Here is a 16,162-nt window from a genome sequence, read left to right as displayed (position 1 = left end):
CAAGTGAGAAATCAAATAAGTTCCTAACCAATCTAGCTGACATCTTTGTTGTCCAAAAGGTAGAGGGTGAAACTAGAGGGACAGCCATACAGGACTTAATTCTTACAAACAGAGAAGAAGTGATAGAGGGAGCTGAAACTGCAGGAATCTTGGGTGAGAGTGACCATGTCATACAAGAATGCAACATAACACAAACACAAGCAACAGAACATAATGACACCAGAGTCTTGGATTTTAAAAGAGCTGATTTTAATAAACTCAGAGAGAACTTGGGAAAGATTCCATGGATGAAAATCCTAAAGAGGAAAAGAACTTAAGAATCTTGGGAAACTCTAAAAAGTATGATCATAGAAGCCCAGACCAGCACAATTCCACTGAGAAAGAAAAACAAGAAATCAAAGAAGAAACCAGAATGGCTGCTCAAAGATCTCTCTGGCAAATTGAAAGGAAAAAAAAGGACAACTACAAAAAATGGAAAGAAGGACATACAGCTAAGGCAGAATATCAGCAGATAGCCAAAATCTGCAAAGATGAAGTCAGGAAAGCAAAGGCTCAGAACAAACAAAGACTTGCAATGAAAGTCAAAGATAATAAAAAAAGTTTATTCCAACATATAAATAAGAAAAAAATCAAGGAAACAGTCGGTCCACTAAAGAGAGAAGATGGCAAGGAAGTAACAGGCAACAGAGAGAAAGCAGAACTGCTTAACTCATTCTTTGCATCTGTCTTCACGCAAAAAGAAACTATAGCTCAATCCACCAAAAACATAACTGTAAAAGACAGACCAGAAATAAAAGTTAAAATAAGCAAAAAAATAGTAAGAGAACACCTGCCTGATCTTGATGAAAACAAATCACCGGGGCCTGATGGATTCCATCCCAGAGTTTTAAAGGAGCTGGCAGAGGTCATCTCAGAACCACTGCACCATATCTTTCAAAAATCCTGGAGCACCAGGGAACTACCAGAGGACTGGAAAAGAGCTGATGGTTCCCATCTTCAAAAAAGGGGGGAAAAACAGACCCAGGAAACTATAGACCAATCAGCCTAACATCAGTACCCGGGAAGATACTGGAAAAGATAATAAAAAACAGATCTGCCAGCATCTAGAAACAAGTAAAGAAATAAGCAGCAGTCAGCACGGGTTTGTTAAAAATAGATCATGCCAAATCAATCTCATTTCATTCTTCAACACAGTGACTAAATTATTAGACCAGCAAAATACTGTGGACATAATATATTTAGATTTCAGCAAGGCATTCAACAAAGTAGACCACAACCTATTTCTTAGTAAGCTAGAAAAAAGTGGAATAGATAGCACCACCACTAGATGGATTCTCAACTGACTGGCAAACCGTACTCAACGATTAGTTCTTAATGGGTCTAAGTCTACATGGAGGGAAGTAAGCAGTGGGGTGCCACAAAGTTCCGTCTTAGGCCCAGTACTCTTCAATATCTTCATTAACGACTTAGATGAGGGAATAGAAGGGGAACTTACCAAATTTGCAGATGATACTAAGCTGGCAGGAATAGCTAACACCCAAGAAGATAGGCTCAAGATCCAGATGGATCTTGACAGACTAGAACATTGGGCCATATCTAACAAAATGAAAATCAATGTAGAGAAAAGTAAAGTCCTACACTTAGGCAAGAAAAACCAAAAGTACACATATACACATATACTGGGTGAAACCAGGCTCAATAGCAGTAACTGTGAGAGGGATCTTGGAGTCCTAGTGGACAACCAGCTAAATACGAGCCAGCAGTGTGTAGCAGCAGCCAAAAAAGCTAATGCAATCCTAAATTGTATTAACAAAGGGATACAATAAAGATCAAGGGAAGTACTAATACCACTCTATAAAGCCTTAGTAAGACCACACCTAGAGTACTGCATCCAGTTTTGCTCAACACATCTTTAAAAAGATGCTGAGATTAGAAAAAGTACAGAGAAGAGCAACCATGATGATTTGGGGACGGGATGCTAAAACGTACAAAGAATGGTTGCAGGAACTGGGCTTGGCTAGTCTAGTAAAGAGAAGGACCAGGGGAGACATGATAGCAATTTTCCAATATTTGAGGGGCTGCCACAGAGGGGAAGGGGTCAAGCTATTTTTGAAAGCGTCTGTAGGCCAGACAAGGAATAATGGATGGAAACTGAACAAGGAGAGATTTAACTTGGAAATAAGGAGAAACTTTCTGACAGTGAGAACAATCAACCAATGGAACAGCTTGCCCTCGGAAGTTGTGGGAGCATCATCACTTGAGACTTTCAAGAAGAGATTGGACTGCCATTTGTCAGAAATGGTGTAGGGTCTCCTGCTTGGGCGGGTGATTGGCCTAGATGACCTATAAGGTCCCTTCCAACTCTGATTATCTGTTATACAGATAGACTCATTACATGCAAAGCAAGATAGTTCAAGCCGTGATGTGTCATAATTGAGATGATTATGGCTCACAGGTCATGAAAACCCCAAATCCACAATCTCAGAAAATTAGAATGTTGTGAAAAGGTTCAATATTCTAGGCTTAAAGTGTCCCACTCTAATCAGCCGTAACACCTGCAAAAGGTTTCTGAGCCTTTAAATGGTCTCTCAGTCTGGTTCACTAGGAATCACAATCATGGGAAAGACTGGTGACCTAACAGTTGTACAGAAAACCATCATTGACACCCTCCATAAGGAGGGAAAGCCTCAAAAGGTAATTGCAAAAGAAGTTGGATGTTCCCAAAGTGCTGTATCAAAGCACATTAATAGAAAGTTATGTGGAAGGGAAAAGTGTTGAAGAAAAAGGTGCACAAGCAGCAGAGATGACCACAGCCTGGAGAGGACTGTCAGGAAAAGGCCATTCAAAAGTGTTGGGGACTTTCACAAGGAGTGGACTGAGGCTGGAGTCAGTGCATCAAGAGCCACCACACACAGACGGGTCCTGGACATGGGCTTCAAATATCGTATTCCTCTTGTCAAGCCACTCCTGAACAACAAACAACATCAGAAGCGTCTTACCTGGGCTAAAACAGAACTGGTCTGTTGCTCAGTGGTCCAAAGTCCTCTTTTCTGATGAGAGCAACTTTTGCATCTCATTTGGAAACCAAAGACCCAGAGTCTGGAGGAAGAATGGAGAGGCACACACTGCAAGATACTTGAAGTCCAGTGTGAAGTTTCCACAGTCTGTGTTGATTTAGGGAGCCATCATCTGCTGGTGTTGGTCCACTATGTCATCTGCTGGTGTTGGTCCACTGTACTTCATTAAGTCCAGGGTCAACGCAGCTGTCTACCAGGAGATTTTGGAGCACTTCATGCTTCCTTCTGCAGATGAGCTTTATGGGGATGCTGACTTAATTTTCCAGCAGGACTTGGCACCTGCCACACTGCCAAAAGCACCAAAACCTGGTTCAATGACCGTGGGATTACTGTGCTTGATTGTCCAGCAAACTCGCCTGACCTGAACCCCATTGCCAAGAGAAAGATGAGAGACATGAGACCAAACAATGCAGAAGAGCTGAAGGCTGCTATTGAAGCATCCTGGTCTTCCATAACACCTCAGCAGTACCACAGGCTGAGAGCTTCCATGCCACACCGCATTGAGGCAGTAATTGCTGCAAAAGGGGCCCAAACCAATATGTACTGAGTACATATGCATGCTTATACTTTTCAGAGATCCGATATTGTTCTATGTACAATCCTTGTTTTATTGATTGCATGTAATATTCTAATTTTCTGAGATTGTGGATTTGGGATTTTCATGAGCTGTAAGCCATAATCATCACAATTATGACACATCACGGCTTGAACTATCTTGCTTTGCATGTAATGAGTCTATCTCACATATTAGTTCCACCTTTTAAGTTGCATTACTGAAATAAATGAACTTTTGCACAATATTCTAATTTTTCGAGTTTCACCTGTAAAAATACAGATGGGGAATTTATACAGTATTATGCCGTCATAAATGCAAACCTCTATTTAAACATTCAATTATCACCACTCAGTTAAACTCCATCTCCCAACATTTAAAGCATGAGTACAAACATATGTGCCTACACACATAAAGAGTTTATTTAAGTTAAATTTTGTACCAAAATTTTAATCCAATAATATTTACTATTTCAATTCTTTTACCATGTCATATCAACTATTAACCCAAGCATGTGTAGAAATCTCTAAATACCAAAACATTAGGAGTAACTGGATCTCCAGACTCATAAAATGTTTAGATATTTGCAGATGGATTAACAAGTAATACTTGCTAATATAATTTACAAGTAATACATTTAATTTGCATAGTTTTAAAATTGTAATTGCTTTTCTATTTATCATTTTATGATCTGTAAGCTGCCCAGAGTTGTAAAGGAGATGGGTGCCATATAAATGTAATAAATAAATGAATTTGTGTTACCCTTGCTAAGTAAATCAGGTAGGAATCACAATCAGATTAGCTGGTGTTACTATATTATAAAGCTACATTGACTATGCTGCACTTGTGCCATATCCACTATCAGACGTTGGCGATCATGTTGGCAATCTTATTTTTATCAACAGCTGCATGAAAAAGTGCTGTTGAGTTTTATCCAAACCAGTCCCTTAGATTTTGAAGCCATGATGTTCTTCTGCCTGAATCTCATTTGCATTCAATCTTTTCTTGGAGGATTAAGTGAAGTATTTTTCCAGGTGTCACATACATGTTCAAAATATTCTAACTTGCTTTTTTATGGTTTTGATTATTTTCTTTGGCTTTCCCAGGCGGCTTATTACATCCTCATTTCTGATTTTGTCAACCGAACTTATACGTAACAGCCACCTGTAAATTCACATTTCAAATGCTTCTACTCTGTTCAAGTGACTTTCTGTCAGAGACCAACTCTCCATTCCATAGAACAGGATAGAAAAGATGCAACATGAGAAGCCTGATTTTCAATCTTAGGCTTATGTCGTGACTGCAGAAGAACTTTTTCATTCTGAGGAATGCTGTTCGAGCTTTCTCTATCCTTGTTTTTACTTCAATGGTTAAGTTCCAGCTTTCGTGTAAATTAGAATTGAGGTACGTGATCCTTTTAACTTTTTCTAGTGGTATTCCTTCCAAAGTTATCTGTAGTAAAATAATGGGTTGCTTGCTGACGACCATGATCTTGGTTTTTGAGATGTTAAGCTTCAAGCCATATTTTTCAGATATTTCTGTGACTCTGTTAATGAGTAACTGAAGGTCTTCCTGCTTACTGGCATGCAGAACTGTGTCATCAGTATATCTTAAATTGTTGATCCGAAGACTGTTTACTCAATGTTTTCTCTTGCTTCTTTGAAAATTGATTCAGAGTAGATATTAAACAACGGTGGAGACATGCTGTTGTTTGTGCTGCACACATGAAAGAAACATATTTTTTTTATTTTATTTGATTTGATTTGCCAATTGTTTACAAGATAATAAGTATAAGTGTATACATAGTTGTGAATACATGAAATGGGTACATATAAGAAAAATAAAAGAATAAGAGAAACAATAGGACAGGGACGGTAGGCACGATGGTGCGCTTATGCACGCCCCCTACAGACCTCTTAGGAAAGGGGTGAGGTCAATAGTAGACAGTCTAAGGTTAAAGTTTTTGGGGTTTGGGGAAGAGACTATAGAGTCGGGTAGAGTATTCCAGACATTGACCACTCTATTGCTGAAGTCGTATTTCCTGCAATCAAGTTTGGTGCGGTTTATGAAAGCATGGAACTGTTGTTGAAACACATCCAGTACACCAAATACAACTGGTATATCTGTGGAAATCTAAAAGTAATGGCTCTGCTTGGAATGCATCCGAGACATACCAAGTATTACTGTTACACATGGGAGTGGGACTGTTGTGCAAGAGAGTCATATTACATAAAAAGAAATGGCTAGTGTGAAAGAATGTGGTTCCAGGACAGAAGAATGTTGCATATGAACCACTTGTTGACTCAACAAAGATATTTTTGCTTCTGCTTCACATAAAACTCAGATTGATGAACATTTTTGTAAAAGCAATAAATGGGAAAGTTTGTTGGTCCATAAATCATCAATAGCAAGCAGTCTGAAGATCTGTTACTGGGTCAGAGAAAATCACCTGGATTTTGTTGAGAATTTTTTTTTGGATGTTGTTGAGAAGGATGTTGTTGAGAATCTTTTTTGCAATTACAGAGCACGAAATACATTCAGCTGGTTAAAAAAACTTCTTACAACACGAAATGCAATATGAAATGCTACATGAGAACAATCAACCAATGGAACACCTTGCCCTCGGAAATTGTGGGAGCGCCATCACTTGAGACTTTCAAGAAGAGATTGGACTGCCATTTGTCAGAAATGGTGTAGGGTCTCCCGCTTGGACTAGATGACCTACAAGGTCCCTTCCAACTCTGATTATCTGTTATCTGTTATGTCATTGAAGATTCATTTTCTGCATTCACACTTGGATGTCTTTTCCAAACAGAAATGAACATAGTGGAGGATTTCACCAGGGCATTGCCATAATGGAAAAATAATATAAGAGCAACTGGAATCCATCAATGCTGGCTAATGCATTGGATCCCAAGTACAAATGAAATTCAGCAACAAAATACTTTTGTTGGACGCATGCAGTGGGTCAAAAACTTTATGCAATTAAATGCATTATACAGATGGTTCTTTACTTACAACCATTCATTTAGTGCTGTTCAAAGTTAAAACCACACTGGAAAAAAAAACTTATAACTGTTTTTCACATGACCATTGCAGCATCCTCAGGGTCATGTGATCAAAATTCTGGCATTTATCAACTGGCATGTATAACAGTTGCACTATCCTGAGGTCATGTGACTACCATTTGTAACCAACAAGCAAAATCAATGGGGGAAGCCAGATTCACTTAGTGATTGCATGATTCACTTGACAACTGCAGCAAAACAAGTCAAAAAATGGGGCAGAACTCAACTACCACACCTACCAATGGAAATTTTGTTGGACTCAATTGAGATAGTGAGTTAAGGATTGCCTAAATCATTAAGTTAACCTGCAAAACAACTTCAACTGAAGCTATGCTTACTTCTGCTTTGTTTCTTCATTGCCATTCAAGGAATTAGTGCTTCAGCCAGCTAGCCATAACATTTACCAGCCAGCGTGTGAACCAAAGTCATTTCAACAGACATTCATTGAAGTTGAGCGGAAACCTACACCTGGACTGATTGGCTCATGTGACTCAAGAGATAAAGGGGGGGGTGGGGAGGTCTCATTCTTTTAACTATCCCTAAGTGCAGGAATAATTTAGAGGTAGCTTCACCTTTGTATATGCTGATATGATGTACTCAATAAAAGATCTCTTGAATCTGAACAAAGCATTAGAATCCTGACTTCTCTGAGTTTATTACTTGGAACGATGACATCAAGCTAGCTCTGCACAATCTAAAATTTGCCCAGGACCCCTGAGACCCGGCTGACCACCCAATACTCACCACAAGGGTTGGAAAACCTCAGGGGATGATGGCAGAAGGGATGGTGAAGGGAACCAAGGCTGTTGAACCTGAAGTGATTCTGGTGACAGTGTTGGTGACTGCGCCAGTGACAGGAGAACCTCAGCAGCTGGAGGTCTGCCCAAAGGTTCAGGTGGAGGGAGCCAAGACACCAGCAGCCTGGCTTGAGCTGGTGGTGACAGAGACCCCCCATCTGACCAAAGCCGAGGGATGGTGGCAGGCGATGATGGCAGCCCTTGAGACTGGAGCCCCAGCAGTGTCGCTGAACCTTTCTGGATCACACCTAACACAGTGAAGAGAATGGAAAGTGACTGAAGAGGATGAGGGGGAGGACTAGAACTATTTGACAATGCCTGTTGGCCAAGAGTTGGAGCAGTTCAGGGAAAGGTTCAACGGGGCAAGCTTCCAGGATGCCAGATTGTGGCAGGGATGGGAGGCCAGAGGCAGGGTGCACAGCTACCTAATGGAGCTGTATCCTGACCAGAGAAGTCAAAGTTCCGTCAGCCGATTTCAACTGACCACCTCGAAGTTTCACCCAGAAACTACTTCAAGCCTAGACTAGAAGGCTTGGGTGGAGAAGGGGGCAGGAGTGGAAGGCAGAGAGATGGAGCAGAGGCCCCAACCAGCAGTGAGGGGACTGGAGGTGAAGAGGCCAGCTCCTATCCTGACTCAATGGCACTGGCAACAGCCAGCCCACCCTATGGTACAGCCATTTGAACCTCCTCCTGAGGCCCAAGTCACTTCAGGCTCACCAACCCCAAGTGCCCCTGAATGGCAGCTCACCTACTGGCAGCCACCACAGCAGATGATGGAGCCTCCACTATTCAGAGCAACTTTTGATGGGGACCCTAATCGGTGTTTTTTCTGAGCCAAGTGATTGCACATGTAGACTACTATGCCCATGCCTATCCTAACCAGAAAGCAATGGTCAATGCCATAGCTGCAGGCCTGGAAGGAAAGGCCTTCAAATGGGTGGCCAACCTCCATGAGGAGAATGCTCGGGTGCTGGGGAATGTTGGTTTTTTCCTCAAGGAACTGAGAGACCGTTTTGAGGACGTCATGTGTGTTCAACAAGCTGAGGGGGGGCTGCAAATGCTGAAACAAAGGGGTAAATCAGTGCAAGAATACATCCACAAGTTCCGCCGAATCATGGGGAAACTGAAGCAGTGGCCATTACTGGTCCATTATTTCAAGGTGTGCCTTCATTGTGAACTACGGCAGGCCTGTACCTACCGGGGACTGCTCAACTGGTTCAATGATTGGTACTGGGCAGCCACCGACTTGGATGTGGAACTAGGCAGTGCAGACCCAAGAGTGATGCTAGCCTGAAGCCATTAAGGGGCCAGGAGAAGCCGCCACCAAGAAGCAAGCGGGGCCAGCCGTCATGGTGGGATCCCTGCAAGGAGTGCCCGGATGCCATTCCAGTGCTTCTGAAGTGGCCCACTGTGTCACTGCACCGCTTTGTGCCCAGCACCCAGTCCCAACCTGAAAGGTGGCCCACCAGGCCTTGAGATGCCAAGGAAACTGCCCAGGAAGACACCCAAGAAGTCCCAAGCCATTCATCAGGCCATAGAGGTCCCCTCCTGCAGTTCTGAGGAATAGGGAACTCCAGCTGATGAGGAGCCCATGTTGAACTCCTACGACAGTGAGGATGGAGAGTGACCTGATGATAAGTGGAGTCCCTTGTCCATCACCATCACAGCACCCAACTTTGGGGCTCAGGGGAAGTTTGAAGCCCTGATAGATTCGGGATGCAGGTGGTGCCTAATTAGCTTACCAGCTGCTGTAAATTTGGGAATCTGAGCAGAGACTGTCTAAATCCATTATGTTCAAGTAGTTGGATGGCTCCCTGTTGTGTGGGGCATCATCCACCCATCTGATTGAACTAGAAATGTTCCAGCACTGGGATATGATCAGATTCGTCATCGTCCCCATTACGGAGTCAGTAATCCTAGGGCGAGCATGGCTAGATAAGTGGGGTCCTATGATCTGGTGGGAAGGGGGAAGCTGGAGTATGAGACTGGCAAGAGGCCCTCATCTCCCGCCTCATGAGCAAATCTGGCAGGAAGAGGAAGGCCTGGGGCAAGTGAGGGAGGGCAGCCACCACCAAACTACTGGTGGTACCAAGACCTAGCCAGGTTGTTCAGCAAGTAGGAGTGCAGAATGCTACCTCCCTACCATACAGCTGACTGTGCCAATCAAGATCATACCGAGGCGAAGCTACTGAAGCCTAAGATGTACTCCATGTCCCCCAGAGAAATGAGGGAGCTAAAGGAATACATAGACAAGAACTTAGCTCAAGGATTCATTCAGCTCGCAAAGCCTCAAGTGGTGGCTCCGGTCTTATTTAAAGAAAAAAAAGAGTCGATGAGATTATGTGTGGATTTTAGGGGGATAAATGGTGTCTGCATGGAGAACATTTACATTTCAAGTCAAACTCTTCCTTGTACCATGAAAGAAAGGTTCATAGTTGTTTACCTCTTGTGTCCATCATTGTTTTTGGTCACATGAGGCTTTCACATTATGCTTATTAGTAAATTGCAAAAGATGTAGATCACACTATCAGCCTTAGTTATAGCTGGGCCACATGCAATCCCATGTACTAATCACCAGTGAGTTTTGGCGTATTTTGGTCAGTATAAGTACAGACTAAGTCTCATTTTATTCCAAGTGTGCTCGTATTATTCTATGCCAACTAGAATTGCTAGTCTAAAGGCTACACATCAATGCCTGCATTCAATCAACAATTACAATCGCATTTAAATTACTTCCATATTTTCCCTGATATATTTCACTCAATTCTTTGAAGCAAAATAAAGGCAGGCTCAGATGCATAGCCATGTTTTTTCTTCTTTCAACATTCATTCCTCATTTAAAATCACATACTAGTCATCATTTGTCTTAAAATTTCCATATCTATTTTTCTATCTTTAAATGGCTTAGTTTTCAGGACACTCTTTTCATAGAGAAAAACAAACTGAAAGATCTTCCTAAATTGTACTTTATACTATAGAGTGGAGCAGCAAGTTGAATGCTTCTTCACGAAACAAATTTTAAACCCCCTTTTTTTTCTTCATAAAAAAATAGCCTATCAATTAATTTTATTCCCAATCAACTGGTATAGAAATTAAACTGAAGTTCAAAAATATCAGAGAAACAGTGAATGAGCTCACCTATGAAAAAGATACAACACAAACTTTATCAGCACAATTTAGTGATTTTATTTTTGAGATTTTTTTTTTTAAAATCACATCTTTATTATTTGTATAACTAACTCAAGGCAACAAATATATCCAAAACTTCTTCCTCTTTCAATATTCCCAACAATAACAATTTTAAGAGGCGGGTTGGACTGAGAAAGTGTGACGGGCCCAAAGTTATTCAACCAGCTTTCATGTCTAAGACAGGACTAGGACTTAGGGTCTCTTGGTTTCTAATCTGCTGCTTTAACAATTAGACTGTGTCTATTTCAATCACATGGATATTTCTTTGTCTTCTGCTTTGTTATTTTGGCATAAATGTTCAGGACTGAATTCTGTACAATAGTCAGACTCCAAATTTTCTTCCTCTTGGATAGCTTCCAACATCTTTAGTGAGCAAAACAGCAAGAAGTAAACCTAGAAAGCAGGTTTATCAGATCTGGACTGCAAAAACCCAGATGACCATTAGATGGTAGCCAAAAGATTCGGGAAGCACTTATTTTCAATTTTTGCAATTTGGGTACAATAGATATAAGAAATAAGAGAATATGTAGGGGAAGCACATTTCCATTCATGCAGTTCATTGAATAACAAATAATTTTCCCTTTCATTTGCTTTCATTCTCCATGCAGCTCAAATATGCAAGACAGCTGAAGTCCATATTACATCTTGCTGGATATAAACAGGGTTGGGTCAAAAACAACAACTGGCAATCCACAAGGAGTCCCTTGAGTAATTTGTTCACTCTATGACACCATAGTTACATGGCCAGTATGCATTTTAGAAATAGGTGCTGTTTTATTAACCATTTTAATTATTTACGTTAATTTTTTATTGTTTTTTAATCTCATTTGCCAATTGACCATGTGGGTCAATTATTGTATTTGTATTGTGGGGAGGTTACAAAAATAGCATTATTGTTGTTATTGTTAGTTTCCAAAAGTCACTTGTTTGAGATAGGCAGCCATATACATTGAATAAAGTTCAATCAATCCATAGTATAAAGAAATATTGTTTGAGCTTCCAAGAGATTTCCTTTTCCTTGTCCTTGAATTAATATCCTATGCTGACTTGGAATATATTCAAGCTTCTGAACTGTGATTCCTGCTGGAGAAAAATACATTCAATAACTTGCCACAAACTCAGACAAGAGGTAGGATACAACTGTATCATGAGCATTCATAGTTTGGAAGAATATTGGCTGGAATTAAATTTGTGTTAAAAGATTATATTATATTTGATCCTAATTTTGTGTTTGGCTCCTGACTTGATGGCTTTACTGATGGATTTTTACAACTGTACTAAAGAATATTGCTTTAGTTTCATAGATGTTTATGGAGTAAGCTAGTAAGACCTATTCATTTCTGAAGACTAAAGTATGACTTAATTTGGATGTAATCCAATATGCACACCAGAGCTATCAAGAGATCCAGTAACATTTACTTGATCACCTGCATTATGATATGTCACTATATGGAATGCAAGTGGAACTTAGAAAAAGCACTACAACACTGAGTTGGAGTATTATTTCAATGATCATTTTTATTCTTTATTAATATCACATCTAATTTAGCTTTTAAGAGTTATAAGTTTAGTTTTTACTGCCTCTTCAAAGGAAAATTGCATCAACTGAAGAAAACTGATTCCAATTAAAGTTTAAGTTGATTTAAGGTAAATGAGAGGCAGGCAGACTTTGGGACATTTTGTCCCCCGCTTCTAAACTGCATGCTAAAATTTAATGGCAAATCTTCATATTGAGCAGGACAATTTCTGGCAAAAAAATTCCTGATTTTTATATAGGTAGTCCTCAACTTACAGCAGTTTGTTTATTGTAACTCAAGGTTACCATGGCACTGAAAAAAAGTTGAGTTACAACTGTTTTTCACACTTATGACCATTGTAGCATCCTCATGATGACTTTATCAAAATTCAGATGCTTAGCAACTTGTTCATATTTATGATGGAGTCATGTGATAAATGTTTGTGACCTTCTGACAAACAAAGTCAATGGGGAAGCCAGATTCACTTAACATTCGGGTTATTAACTTAGCAGTTGCAATGATTCACTTAGTAACTGTGGCAAGGTCATAAAATGGGGCAAAACTAACTTAACAAAGGTCTCACTTAGTAACATACATTTTGGGCTCAGTTGTTCGTAAACTGAGGACTACCTGTATGCTTCCTGCATCTCATGAATAATTAACTTTCTTTAAAAATCAAAGTATAACTTCTAATCAGAAAAAGAACCTTAGCTGAGCTTAATTAAAAATTCCATTTAACAAATTTAAACTTAGTTTCTATTTTAGTTTAAAATTCAACACTATTGATCATCTGCATGTTTTAAAGGTTGAATTAGAAGCTTTTCAGATTCTAACACCTCAGAATTAGCTTGTCTTTAGATCAGTGCTTATGGATTTGGAATATTTCTCTTCAGAGATACAACCTTGAAAGTCCTTCCAAAACCAGTACTTGTGTTAGTCTAGAATCCTTGTTCTTGATTTAACTGGAAAAAGAGATACTGGAATTTTTCTTTATTCTTAACATGATTCAGAGGAAACATGAGTAACCTGGATAACATGGGATGAGCTCTCTGACAGTTGACAGACTTATCTGCCTAAACCTTTATTAGAAAGAAGGGATTTAATTTAGAAGATGAGTTAGTAGATGGGTATATTTGAATACAAGGACAGAGGGCAATACTCAAGTACCTCTATTTATGACTACTGAGAACTGTCTTTAAGAAGACTTTCAATATGAAAAGTGAAGTGGAAACTTCTAGTTCCAGTCAGGTGAAGAAAACTAAGTATCAAGATTTATATACCTAAGCTCTTAGTCTTCTCATCACTCACATATGAGATCCAACAATTCTGAGGTGTTATAGATTTGTAGAGTATGATGATGAGATACAGCTTGATCTTTCTTTTTCAGTGAGATGATGGTTTGAAGAATTAGCAATACATTCGCCTCATGCAATTGTTGTTATTCCTGTTTTAGCCATTGAAGGTGGCTAAATGAAGAGCACAGTAAAAGATTAAAAACGTAAATGAATGTTAAAATCATGTATTAAACACCTACAAGAGAATTAAATATTGAGAGAAGTCCAAATACAGCTAAGGAACTACCAGTACATTTTATTATTTTAGAGCAATGCAGAAAGTCTAGAGCCTCTTATAGTGAGATGGGGAAGATTATCAAAAGGTATTCTCAGGGAGATCCTGACAGTTAGACAGAGGTACTTAACAAAAGAAATGATTCTTTAGGTAATAAGGTCCCAAATTAAATTATGCTCAGAAAACAACTAAGAACCAATGCGATCCAAGGCATAATGTGATCCTAGTTTCTACTGGTTATTAAGCTTACCTGCTGTACTTTGCACCAATTGGAATTTTTGGGCACTTTTCAAGGATAGCCTTACATTCAACATGTTCCAATAGCCAAGATAGGATGGAACTAAGGTATGGACGACCTTCAGCAAATCTTCACTAGCTTTGAAAGTTTCATAGTTGGCATGCTAGGTTTAATCGTGTGAAAATATTCCTTGTTGCAGCTGTCATCTAAGAATTCAGTGACAGCTGAGGATTAAGGAGAATTCCCGGACTGTGGACTTGCTCTTTCAGAAATACAATCTGGTCCAAATTTGACTAAACGTTAGACAATAATTGTAGTTTCCTACTTATTTGCACCTTTGTCTTCTCTCTCTTTTTACTTTCACTCAGACTATCATCATACTTAGCGAATTTGAAAACGAGAAAAGAGAAAAAAGGAGGAATGGAACCAAGTATCATTAGTATAATGTTGGCATCCCATTCCAAAGCTCTGACATTTCCCCCAAATGTTTTCATATAGATCAGGAGTCCCCAACCCCAGGACCCCATTGAGAACTGGGCCACTGAAGTAGTGGGCGAGCTATAAAGCATATGCATGGCATTTACGTTGCACATGCAAAACCATTCACACACCCCTACTCCCCACTGTTGAAAAGGTCAGTCTGTGGAACCAAAAAGATTGGGGAGCCCTGATGTAGATTCTGAATAAGTGGGTCAGCTGGGTAAATATTGATCAATAATAACTGTCCTGCATCAGTTTTGGGTATGAAGGATTGGAACTATTGGGTAATGGTACCTCGTGACACCACTGTACAATATTGTATCATGTGATCCAGAAAGTACTGTAATTGACATATACTGAAAATGTACATGTCAATGTATATTTGCAAAAAGGTCCAGGATAATTAGTAGACTTATACTCTTGCATTTGTGTTACAGAGTTTTATTGTGCAGCACTGGGATATTTTAGACAGCACTTACAAGCATTGAACATACTGTGTGTTGATCAGGATGCCTGCCCTAAGTTCATGTATTTCATGAAGTTTGTGAGGCACCTGTAATATGACAGGCCTCCTCAGTAATAATTCCTAATAAGCCTAATAAGGACTCCCCCATCAGTACTTGCAGTCCCCATCTTGCTACAATTCTGTAGCCAAAAGCCAGATTGAAATAGGTCCTATATACTTTATCGGCTATATTTGTTTGAAGCTGCAAGGCAATCTTATTTTTTTTCTCCAGAAATAGATGAAACATAATTTTTCAACTCTTGTGGGCTAAGTGTGGGCAGTTTTAGTAGAGGGCTTATAATTGCAGTTTTCATGTGGAGGGTAAGGTGGCTGGGAAACTTTGCCCAACCATAAATTTACATAGATTTACATTGGATACATGAAAAGGGATCTTTCTTGCATTTTGAAGCATTTTCTTGTATATATTTGTGTAATATAGTTGCAACTTGCAACCTTTCCGGCAAGTTTCCTAGGAAGTAAGTTGCAAGTCCAAAGGCATTGATATGCTTCCACCATCAGCCGCTGTAACATGATCCCAACTGACTTTCTCCCTGCAAGTGTTCCAATTCACTTGTGGGAAGATGTCAAGCCAATCTCCTCTTGTTTGCAAATAAGGATCACATATTATCGTTTCAGATGTTTGCTTAAACAGGATTATAAACAATCAGTAGGAGACCTACTTCTGACTTCCTAAAAGGCTTCCCCACTGAATTCTCTTCTGGGAATCTGGCAGTGAGCATTAGAAATCTTTCTTTCCTTTCTTCTATCCTTTTTTCCTTACTCCCTCCCTCCTTTTTCTTTCATTTCCCTTCTCTCCCTTTCCAGCCAGGCAGGTTATGGCTACTGGAGAATTAAGGGATTGCACAAGTGGCTGGGAAAATGTCATGGAATTTTGAAAATGTGAACCACATGATTGCAGTAGCAGCTCTGCAGCTCTGACACAGCCACAACTTTCTCAAATTTCATTCCCTCAGGAGTAATGATTCCATCATTTTTTAAGTTTCACTAGATTTTGCCCTATGATGCACCATTTCATCCAGCTGAAGGTTACAGATATGATAAATGTAATAATTTGAATATTGTTCCTGTTCATTATACTATGTTCCTATTTTTACCTTGTTGACAATTTACCTTCCTTTTTCAAAGGAAACGGAAAATAAAATATTGTA

General features: G+C 39.7%; 1 protein-coding gene across 2 annotated transcripts in view; it reads right to left on the bottom strand.

Annotated features, from left to right (window-relative positions):
• Positions 1-10,657: 10,657 nt before the first annotated feature.
• The window catches only part of TLK2 (tousled like kinase 2), a 67,417-nt gene continuing 61,912 nt past the window's right edge, over positions 10,658-16,162 (bottom strand). Inside the window, exons 23-24 of one of the 2 annotated variants that reach the window (XR_015745668.1) lie at positions 13,482-13,667; positions 10,658-11,767 (exon numbers count right to left, since the gene is read on the bottom strand). The gene's annotated coding sequence lies outside the window, so the exon portion shown is untranslated. The remainder of the gene's footprint in view (positions 11,768-13,481; positions 13,668-16,162) is intronic. The other variant, XR_015745667.1, reaches the window with a different exon arrangement.

This window comes from Notechis scutatus, chromosome Z (assembly GCF_049901735.1).
Source record: "Notechis scutatus isolate UNSWTSFEM ecotype Mainland chromosome Z, rNotScu1.2, whole genome shotgun sequence".
Taxonomy (NCBI): Eukaryota; Metazoa; Chordata; class Lepidosauria; order Squamata; family Elapidae; genus Notechis; species Notechis scutatus.
Note: the sequence above shows the minus strand (reverse complement) of the source record. Positions and strands in the feature narration are given on the sequence as shown.